This window comes from Nycticebus coucang, chromosome 16, assembly GCF_027406575.1.
Source record: "Nycticebus coucang isolate mNycCou1 chromosome 16, mNycCou1.pri, whole genome shotgun sequence".
Lineage (NCBI taxonomy): Eukaryota > Metazoa > Chordata > Mammalia > Primates > Lorisidae > Nycticebus > Nycticebus coucang.
Window position 1 is genome coordinate 90,583,120 of NC_069795.1, and position 10,786 is coordinate 90,593,905.

Consider the following 10,786-nt stretch of genomic DNA (forward strand, 5'->3'; position numbering starts at 1 on the left):
GCTTTTTCTTCTTCCATCCAACCTCTGAGTGAAGTTGTGCCCAAGTCCTGGCCTAGGTCTTCTTCCCTCTTTATCTACTCTTTCTTGAAATGTTATCATTTTCTGTTTTATGGCTTTAACCTCCTCTTAATGCTGATGACTTCGAGGTGTGAACCTTTAACCCAAACATTTTCTCTGAGCTCCAGAATTATGAATCCAGTTGTTACTGGCAGCTTCACTTGGATATCTAATAGGCATCTCAACATGCCCCAAATTTCCCTGCCTCCACCATCTGTTTTTCTCTAATTTTTTCCTATAATAAAAAAGAGCATCACTTTTCAAATGGTTGCTGAAACCCAAAGTTGAGGAGTCATTTTTGATTTTGCCCTTTTTCTTATCCCCTGAATATTGGCTATTCACACCATTATCCAGCTCATGACCAAGTCTTGCCAGTTCTGCCTGAAGAATTGATCAGAATCGTGTCCTCTTCACCTCTACCGTCATTCTCTAGTCCAAGGCACCATAGTTTTTGCCTGGACTATTGCCAAACCCTCTTTTTTTTTTTATTTTAATTAATTTATTTTTATTGTTAAATCATAGCTGTGTACATTAGTGCAATCAAGGGGTACAATGTGCTGGTTTCATATACAAGCAAACCCTCTTATCAGGTCTCCTTTCTTCCATCCTTGCCCTGTTTAGTCTATTTTCTATATCACTAGGAATTTTTCCAAACATTTAAAACTAATCACATCACTGCCCTATTTAAATCCTCTATTCGTTTCCTATTTCATATAGACCGTTGACTGTAGCTTACAAAAGCCTTCATGAGCTAGTCCCATCTCCCTCTTTCATCCGTATCAACCACCGTCTCTCAATCACTATGCTGCACCCACACTTCCTCGACTGTCCCAGTTTCTTACCTTGCATTTCCTATTCCTCCTGCCTGGAATGATTTATAAGGCTGGATCCTTCTCAACCTTCATATCTCTGCTCAAATATCACCTTCTTGGGGGGCCTTTCCTGAGTACTCTTTCTAAAGGAGCTCCTCCTGCACCCTTCTTTGCTCTCTAATTACTGTATTTCTTTTATCCACAGCACTTGTCACAGATGTAAGTTACCTTGTTACACGTTTACTTACTTATTTTCTATGTCTTTTACCACAATATAAATTTCACAGGGACAGAGACCTTTCCATCCTATTCACATCAATATTCTTGGTACCTAGAATAGTTAGTTATCTGGTAGATAGTAGGTGCTCAATAAATCCTCAGTGAATAAATGAATGGAAGGGACAACATCCAACAGATGGGTGTAGATATAAGCAAGAAGAGCCCAGAGTGGCTCAGAGAGCCTTAGAGCTTATTCAAAAGGAGGATGGGGCTTTAAGGTGGGGCTTCTTGTAACTGAGTGGGCCATGCCCCACATGGTCATGTTACCAGAGAAGAGAAGGACAGAGTGTCCAGGGGCAGGGAAACTAGATGTTAGCGGTGATTAGTTGCATCTTCTCTGCAGTCAGAAGATGAAAGAGAAAGAAAGTTGTGAAGGCTTGGGCAGCTCCTTCCAAGAAAATCTTATTAAAATGGCAAGAAGAGCCATACTTCTAGCATTTCACCCTCTGATGGCCAGACTGAGTGACGGTCCCTTCAGTGCAGAGGGCCCAAGCGGAGATCTCTCTCTCCTCAGAGCATGTGCCTGCGCAGGAACCTCCAATATTTCCCAAGGCTGAAAATATCTGATGTGTACCCAACTAACAGAAGATCCAAGATAACTTAGGTGAGGTTCTGTGAACCACAGGAGTAATGAGAAATTCTGGGACACCCATTCTATGTTTATAACCCCCATGCCGGCTCTGCACCTGTAGCTCAAGCGGCTAAGGCGCCAGCCACATAGACCAGAGCTGGCGGGTTTGAATCCAGCCCGGGCCTGCCAAACAACAATGACAACTACAACCAAAAAATAGCTGGGTGTTGTGGCAGGCGTCTGTAGTCCCAGCTACTTGGGAGGCTGAGGCAAGAGAATTGCTTAAGCCCAGGAGTTGGAGGTTGCTGTGAGCTGTGATACCATGGCACTCTACCCAGGGCGACTTTTGAGGCTCTGTCTAAAAAAAAAAAAAAAAAAAAAATATATATATATATATATTCCCAATTCCCTCTTTACAACCAAATTCAAATCACAAATAGCAATAGATGACAATGACTGTTTACTCAGCCCAATCTACAATATGGTGTGAAACACATAGAGGGTGAGAGACATCTGGGCTCAAATTCTATCTCTGTCACTTACCAGCTTACTGATCTTGGGCAAGTTGATTAACTTCTCTGAAGCTTTATCTTCATTTATGAAATAACTACCTTTACAAAGTTATTTGAGTTCAAGGGTTTGGTATATGGAAAAGGCCTGACAAATGGTGGTATGATCATTATGGTGGTGTATTTTTGGCTTATAACTCAGAATGTTAAAATACTTCATAGGCATAATAAAATGCAAAGTCTATCTTACCTTTCTCTTCCCATTTCCAAAATTTGTGGTGAGTCTCTGCCTTTTAGAGACGTCAAATACTTCAAAGCAATAAATTTATTTTAAGTAAATTTGGGTCAAGGTTCATATCAAACATAGATTTGAGTTGGGTTTTGTTACTCACAATAGCAAGAATCCTAACTAGTATAGCATATAACACAACTCTCTGACAAATGGCTGCTATTATTATTACTGTTGTCCTCGTAGCAGTCCATGGAAATCACACCCCTAGTCAAAATGGCCTTCAATTTGCCTTCTCTAGTCAGTCTGGCTTTTAGAGACAGTGTGATAATCAAGCTTATTTTAAACGAAATGTTTGCTCTTGGTTCTATCCATAAAATACACCTGTTTACTTTCGTCTCTCATTTATTAACTCATCCATTCGTTATGGTACAAATTAGGGAAAAGAGCTTCCCATTAGTTATCTGATAATAAGAGACATAGGGATTCTTCATCCTTCACGGAGTAACCTCCAATGGAAGTTATTTAGGAATGTGAGGGTGGATCTGGTGTGGTGTCCCATGAAGGAAGACTTGTTACATCTCCCTACACCAGTGATTTTCAACCAGTGTGCTGCACCAGTGTGTGCTGCAAGAGGATCTTAGATCTGCCACAAAAAATTTAAAAAAACATTAATTAAATTATTTTGAAAGAAGTTCAAGGTGCAGTAAGTATATTCTCCCTTTTACTCTTTTTTTTTTTTTTTGATCAACATAATTTAAGTGTGAGATAAACAGGATTGAAAAACACTGCCTTACAGTTAGAGCTCTCTCACCTTTGGACAGTGCATAGATGGACAGCTAATGGGAATTTTGCAGTCCTGAGCCGACCCATGTCTGCCTGACCCTGACTGATCTTCACATCAGCCGCCTGGCTCCTGTGCATTTTGCCTGACTTTAATTACACTGTAACAGCTGCTGCCTCCCTCCCTGGTGCAGCCCCAAACTGGGCCTGTCTTCCAGCTGGCTTCATGAAAGCAGGCATGCAAAGGGTTGGAAGACAGTTTCTGCATGTCTTTGCAGAGGGGTGTTTTCTTGATAGCATGACCTGTTTGAGTTGGAGAGAGTCACTGTTCTGTAATCCTTAGCATCAGCAGAAGAATTTTTTGCTATTTGAACTCCCCATTGTCAGAGATAACTGGAGGAGCAGTATTTATCACAGGCGGAATGTGTCCTTGGCTGTGGATCACTTTCATCAGGCAAGCACACCACTTATTCTGCCTCTCCTGAGAACCACAGCTATAGGTTACAAACTGCATGAAGAAACTAAGCAGCTGCATTAATATGCCGGAAAAAATGCCCTAGCAAAGTATTCAGGGAAGGGGCAACCAGGATCAGTGCCATGGCATTGGTCAGCTCTCAGTCTGCAAGGCTCTGTCGGGATCCCTGGGGGGTGTAGTAATGCTGGGATTGGTTCCACACTTTTAAGGTGGTAGACAAGGGAACCAGGCAGGGATGGGTGCTCCTGGGCCTGGGACTGAGGGTTCCTCCTGGCCTGATGCCATTTATAGGACTGGAGATAGTTCTTACAGGAGTGGAGCCAGGGTACAAAGATCACTGTCAGGTCAAATGGGGGAGGGCTCTTTGCTTGAATTAGCCTGAGATCACGTGGCTAGGGTGGAGAGCCAAAATCATCCTCCAAACAAGCAGCATATGGGGATGGAATAAAGTGCAAGGAAGGGGCCAAAGAGACTGGTTTCAAACAAGGGCTGTGAACAGCTATTATGTGTGGGAGCTTCCTTCCCTAGGGGCTTGTGTGATTCTGGGGGTGGGTGTGAGGATTTAAAGTAGAGACACAGCGTGCGTAGTGGAAGGCAGAGCCTGGAACCTGGTGGAAGGGGACTCCTCAAGTTCTAGGGCTGCAGAAGTGTGGGACCCTCTAGATTCCTGATATAGTCGGCTGCCCTAACTGTAAAACTTTGTCTTCTATGACCTGTGGAATTTTTTCATTTCCATTACCTGTGGACTATTCTCACACGAAAGGTACCTGTGAAATGTGAGAGGCTATAAACAACCTCCTCACTTTTTAGGAGCTCTTCCTCAAGGTTTTGGCGTCTCACCCATGCTGAGTTCTGTGTCTCTATCATCATCACCTATGGCTCCTGCAATCTCCTGATCCACAAATTAGGTGGCAATTGTTTGGTTAAATGTCTTTCATCTTTTCTTCATAGCTACTCTGTGATGTCTTTCTCAAGTATTTATTTATTTATTTTTTTGTCGTGCCATCTAATCATTCTGTCTTCTACCAGCAGTACAGAACCTCTAGGTAATTAAGTTTTTATTTTTAAAAATGGATGCTTTTGGGGGGCACCTATGGGCCCAGTGAGTAGGGTGCTGGCCCCATATATCAAGGGTGGCGGGTTCAAACCTGGCCCCAGCCAAACTGCAACAAAAAATAGCCGGGCGTTGTGGCTGGCGCCTGTAGTCCCAGCTACTCAGGAGGTTAAGGCAAGAGAATCGCCTAAGCCCAGGAGTTGGAGGTTGCTGTGAGCTGTGATGCCACGGTACTTTACCAAGGGTGACAAAGTGAGAGACTGTCTCAAAAGAAAAAAGAAAGAAATTGAGGCTTAAAAAAAAAAAAAAGAAAGGAAATCACAGAGGGCTGTGATAAATTTGAAAAAGATGATGAAAATTTGAGGAATATTTAACCATTGGCTAAATCTGAACAATAATGATGTAATGGAAAGTTCTAACAGTAAAAAGCTCAGGGCTCCATGCCCAGTTGAGTCTCCAATTAACAATGTGACCTCCGAATTCACTCAGCCTCTCTGGGCCTCATCTGTCAAATGAAGAGAGTGACTAGATCAGTGCTTCTCAAGGTGTGATGTGCACGTGGATTCCTCGGATCTCGTCAGAATGCAGATTCTGATTCAGTAGGTCTGGGGTGTGGCCTGAGTCTCTACAGTCCAGATGGGGCTATTGTAGCTGGTCAGACATGAGTAGCAAGGGCTTGGGAGATCTCTAAGTACTTGTTAGTCCTGGATATACATACAGAATCTCTTTAGGAGTTTAAAAAGTACTGAGACAAAACATACATGCTCAGGCCCTACCTCCAGACAGAAGGGTATAATTGGTTTCGGATGGGGCCCAGGCATCAGGGTTTTTAAAAAAGCAATTCAGGTGATGTTAATGTGCTGTCAGAGCTGAGTGTTACTGGGAGGAGCTCTAGGAGTCTATGAAAAATTGTTTACACACTAACATACATGTACATGGTGTATGAATATGAATGCATACGTGTATACATACAGAAAGCCAATGTTCCTTTTAATTTTTTTAGAGAATGTAGGAAATTAGAATCTTCCCCCTTCAGCTTTTGATATATGAGGAGGGAGGCCAGAGAAGGATCAGAGGAAACAGCAAAATGACTGCACAGCCAAAGAGGCCACAAGGGAAAACAAGGCCAACCCTTTGCCTTGTGTGAGCCGTTGAATGTCCAGGCAGCATAAGACTCAGGAAGGCAGAGCTCCTGAGATAGGTTTAACACAGAGCTTGTCAACCCAATGGGGCCTGTCAGACCTCGGGCTGTGGCCTGACCAAGATTTTAAACTAAAACCTTTTCCGTTTTTAAACCTAGCCCTATACAGCAGTAGGGCCAAACCACCTGCCAGTTCATAATTTCATAACTTTATTCTGGGCTGGAAAAGTTGAGTGCACTTACCGTAGGCCAGCCACCTGCAATCAAAAGGGGGGACAGTTTCCACTGTTTATTCAAGCTAAAGAAGGAGGTTCTTGTGCCTGATTTTCATTGCATCATTCATCAGAAAAGCAAAAATGAAGAGAAAATGGCTCTTTGAAATGGCAGCTGTCTTCAAGGAGGCTGAATGTTGTTAAAGGAAAACAGCTGGGAAGTCAAGGCCTAGGCTGAAAGAGTCAATGGCTCATTTGTTCAGCTGAGTTCTCTGAAGGGTTTGCTGGAAAGAAAGCCTGGACAATGTGGGAAGAATGGGCTAAAGGGCTCATCTAAAATCGTGAGGAGAATTTGGACTTGGGAGCTGGCCATAATAGAAAAGATGGGAGAGGGGAAGCAAGTCCAGGGCGTCCTGCGCTAGGGGTGGGTAGTGAGAGAGACCCAGTTCTGTGTGTCTTGCAAAGGGACCTTTGATAACAGGTTGCCTGCACCAGGGTGTGAGCCGGTGTAGGACAGTGCTAATGCCTCTCTGGCAACAGCTGGATTGCCTCCAGCAAGTGAAAGAACTGGCCCTGCATACATGATACCAGGGCCAAGATTAAAGGAACAGCTCTAGGGGGAGAATGGACCGCCTGAGGGCAGGGAAGGCTGGCAGGCAGAGTGGAAGGAGTTGTGAGCACAGTCCTGCCAGCCCTGCTGTCCCTGTTGCATTAGCAGAAATCTCAGGGAGAGCCCTGGACTTTCCGCAGGACATAAAATTAGGACTGAACCTGTCTTATCTAGATCATAAAGAGTTGGGCTATTCCAGGGTCACATTTCAAGTCAGGTCTATGGAATGATGTGATGGAGGACATGATTAAGATTATGCATTTTCCTGATGTCTGCACTCTGAGCCATTACCAGTTTACAGGCATTTGAAAGTAGTTGGAATTAAAGGGTATAGAGAGTGGCTTATTTTAAGACAGAGAGTTGCTAGAATGAGGGGATTTGGTGACCTGCTTCATGAGAAAAATGACTTATCGGAACTTTGAGAGACTCAAAGGTCTCCAGACTGCACTTCTTTAGTGATATGACTTGGCAAGTTGTTGGGACACTGATCTTGACACTGTCCAGGGAGGCCAGGGCCTCAGTCCCAAACCGCGCAACTGGAGACTAGGCTCATTTTCCATTTCTGAACTCCTCAGAGCTCAGTGAAGTCACAGGTTTTGAAGAGCTACAGAGTTATTTGGTGGGAATAAGTTGTAATCTTGGAAAATGTTTGGCAAGTTTGAATCATGATTTTAAGTTTCTGTGGCTGCTGCTGGAATTTTAGGAAATGATTTCCACATAGTTCAGTAACTTCTGAGAAAAACTGGTTTCCTTAGTGACAAGTGTTAATTTCAGACATCTGTAATGTAGAGGTGCTGGTGGATTTTGCATCCAGTGAATGGACCAAAGAGTTGGCAGCAGGGCCTCAACGTGGGGCTATGCTATGGGTTGAGGGGAGCACATTGGGATTAAAATCCACTTGCCAAACTGTGTACCCGAGTGGCGCTGCCTCTGCTGGGGAGGAAGGAATGCCTTTTCCATACGCACCTGCCCAGTCTGGGTGCCTTTTCCAAATTCACACAAGAGTGGCATCTAACAAGTTAATTGAAAGATCCTAGAAAATGATGGCATGTGAGGACAGGCGTCGTTGTCTCCCTTCTGCTATCACGAGATGGTAAGTGGCATAGGAAGCCTTCATGAGGGTTCCCACATAGAGAGAGGCCAAGGAAAACTTGGATAAACCTTTGTACGAATTCCTTTGTACTGACCAGTTCTCAACAGCCCTAGTAAATTGGAAATACTTTGGCAGATTTAACTTTGGGAGGCAAATTTCCAGATGATTTTGAAAATCATGACATGAGCTTGCGTTACCAATATATATTCAGAGTCTCTGGGGTTTTGGAGGTGAGTAGGTGGATATAAACAGACATCAGATAACAGGCTCCCTGAGGGTGTGGGCCTGGGTTTATCATGTTCAGCTGTAGATCTCGCCTTTAGCATAGCATTTGCCAAGAGTATATATCCAATAAATATCCTTTGCATTTGAATGATGTCTGAATGGAGCCCCACAGGGTTATTGTATTAGAGGCAAACTTCATGTAGTAGTTGAATAGAGAGAAAACCACATTTATTTGGGGCACATATAAAAGTCCTTCTTAAAAAGTACTTTTCAGGAGCTGTGTCATGTGTTAGTAGAGGAGCTAAGAATCAATAAGATTTTGTAAAATTGCATGTCATATGTATATATAACTATAAATATCAAAATGCCTTTTTTGATGAGAGAATTGCTTAAGAAACATATCTAGGGGCTCGGCCCCATAGCTCAGTGAGTAGGGTGCCAGCCACATACACTGAGGCTAGAGCCCAGCCCGGGCCTGCTAAATGACAATGACAACTGCAACCAAAAAAATAACTGGGCATTGTGGCGTGTGCCTGTAGTTCCAGCTACCTGGGAGGCTGAGGCAAGAGAATTGCTTAAGCCCAAGAGTTTGTGGTTGCTGTGAACTGTGACGCCACTGTGCTCTACTGAGGGTGACATAGTGAGACTCTGTCTCAAAAAAAAGAAAAAGAAAAAGAAAAAAAAGAAACATATCTAGGGTATTCGCTACTTTAGTTACCACTTTTTTTTTTTTTTTTTTTGTAGAGACAGAGTTTCACTTTATGGCCCTTGGTAGAGTGTCATGGCATCACACAGCTCACAGCAACCTCCAACTACTGGGCTTCAGTGATTCTCTGGCCTCAGCCTCCCGAGTAGCTGGGACTACAGGTGCCCGCCACAACGCCCGGCTATTTTTTGGTTGCAGTTCAGCTGGGGCCGGGTTTGAACCTGCCACCCTCGGTATATGGGGCTGGCGCCTTACCGACTGAGCCACAGTATATGCTATACACTGTGCATGATCCCAGGGAGACACAAATGTCTAACACACAGTTTCTGCCTTCACATTGCATGTAAGTTCAGTGGGGAAACGGTCACTCATAAACATATTCCAAGTAGAGTGCCAAGGGTCATGACAGGGAAGCTCAGGGTTTCATGGGAGTGGATGACATAAGTCAGCTTGAATGGGTGAGGGAAGCAAGCTTCCTGGAGGAAGTGACCTTCTTGAATCTCCCTCAATAGATGTTTCTTTCCTATTCTCTCAGCCTCCACACATCAGTCCCACTCCAAGTACTGTCCCGGGCTTTATTTTTATTTATTTTTTTGAGACAGAATCTTCACTATGTCACCCTCGGTAGGGCGCCATGGCGTTGAGGCAAGAGAGTAAAAGCAGAGCTAAAGATCTGTCCCGGCCACTCTATATAGGCATTAGCCAAGCAGTCTGTAACACGCTTACCTCTACTGCAGCAGATGTCTCTGTTTATCTGTATATCCTTCCCTTGGTGTGCGCTGGGCCTAGATAGTAACCTTGTAACTTCAGGTAGCCCGCCCGGTGTCAAGGGCGCTGGCCAACCTGACCTTCCCTTGAGTCCCAAGACTTTCACGTTTGTCAGGTCTCTCACATCCTTTATGACTCTCATGTGCACCCTAGCCCTAAAAAATATATAAAAGAAAGGCAAGAGATTAAGTCGATGGGCTCAGTTTTTGGGACACTAGTCCGCCGAGTCTTCCAGCCGGAATAAACTCCCCGCTTCCTCTATCAATTGGTGCCTGGAGTCTTCTGTCTGCGGCGGTTTTCCCTGCTACAGCGTCACAGCTCACAGCAACCTCAAACTCTTGGGCTTAAGCAATTCTTTTGCTTCAGACTCCCAAGTAGCTGGGACTACAATAGCCCATCACAGTGCTCGGCTATTTTTTTGTTTTTGTAGTTGTGATTGTTGTTAGCAGGCCTGGGCTAGGTTTGAACCCACCAGCCCTGGTGTATGTGCTGGTGCCCTAACCACTGAGTTCCGAGGACTGAGCCACAAGCACTGACCCCTGTCTTGGGCTTTAATATCCCTACTTCTATGGAAAGCAGCTTGCATTTGGGAAAAGCCTAAACCTGAAAATACCCTGTCACTTCCACACCTGAAGCTGCTACTTGGCCTATGACAGAGGACATCAGAATTTCACTTAAATCTCCACCACTCGGCAAAGGCCAAAATTTGTTCAATAGAGCCTTGTGCACAGGGATTTCTGAATTAAAGATAACCGCTTACTACGATGTTCTAATGTTTTCTGATTCTAAACCTGTCACATTCTTAGATTAGCAAATTTGACTTCATGTTGTAGAGTCTGAAATTTTCCTTTGAAGGAGAAAAATTCAAATAATTTGTTTTCCATTCCTTGGCATTCAATTTTGCAAAGAGTAATAGGAAAGTATTACAAAAAAATGGGACCCTGTATCCTGAGTGGTGGTGGCGAAATAAAGAACAAAAGTTCAGTTTGGGTTTAGAAAGTACCCATCACTTGAATAACAATCATCTCATTTTTTAAAACTTGTTGAATTAGAAAAGCCACATTGTCTCATTTTAAATAGAGTTGAGAGTACATATATAATCATCTGTTGAGTGTACCCACATCCTGTTCTCACTTAGGATGAATTTTGGAGGACAGCAAATTTAAAATTATCGGTTATTAAAACGAGAGGCTAATAATAGTCTAGATAGCAGGTGGTAGTCAAAGCACTTATTGGTTGGTTCATAGAGAGCTCTGTAGCTT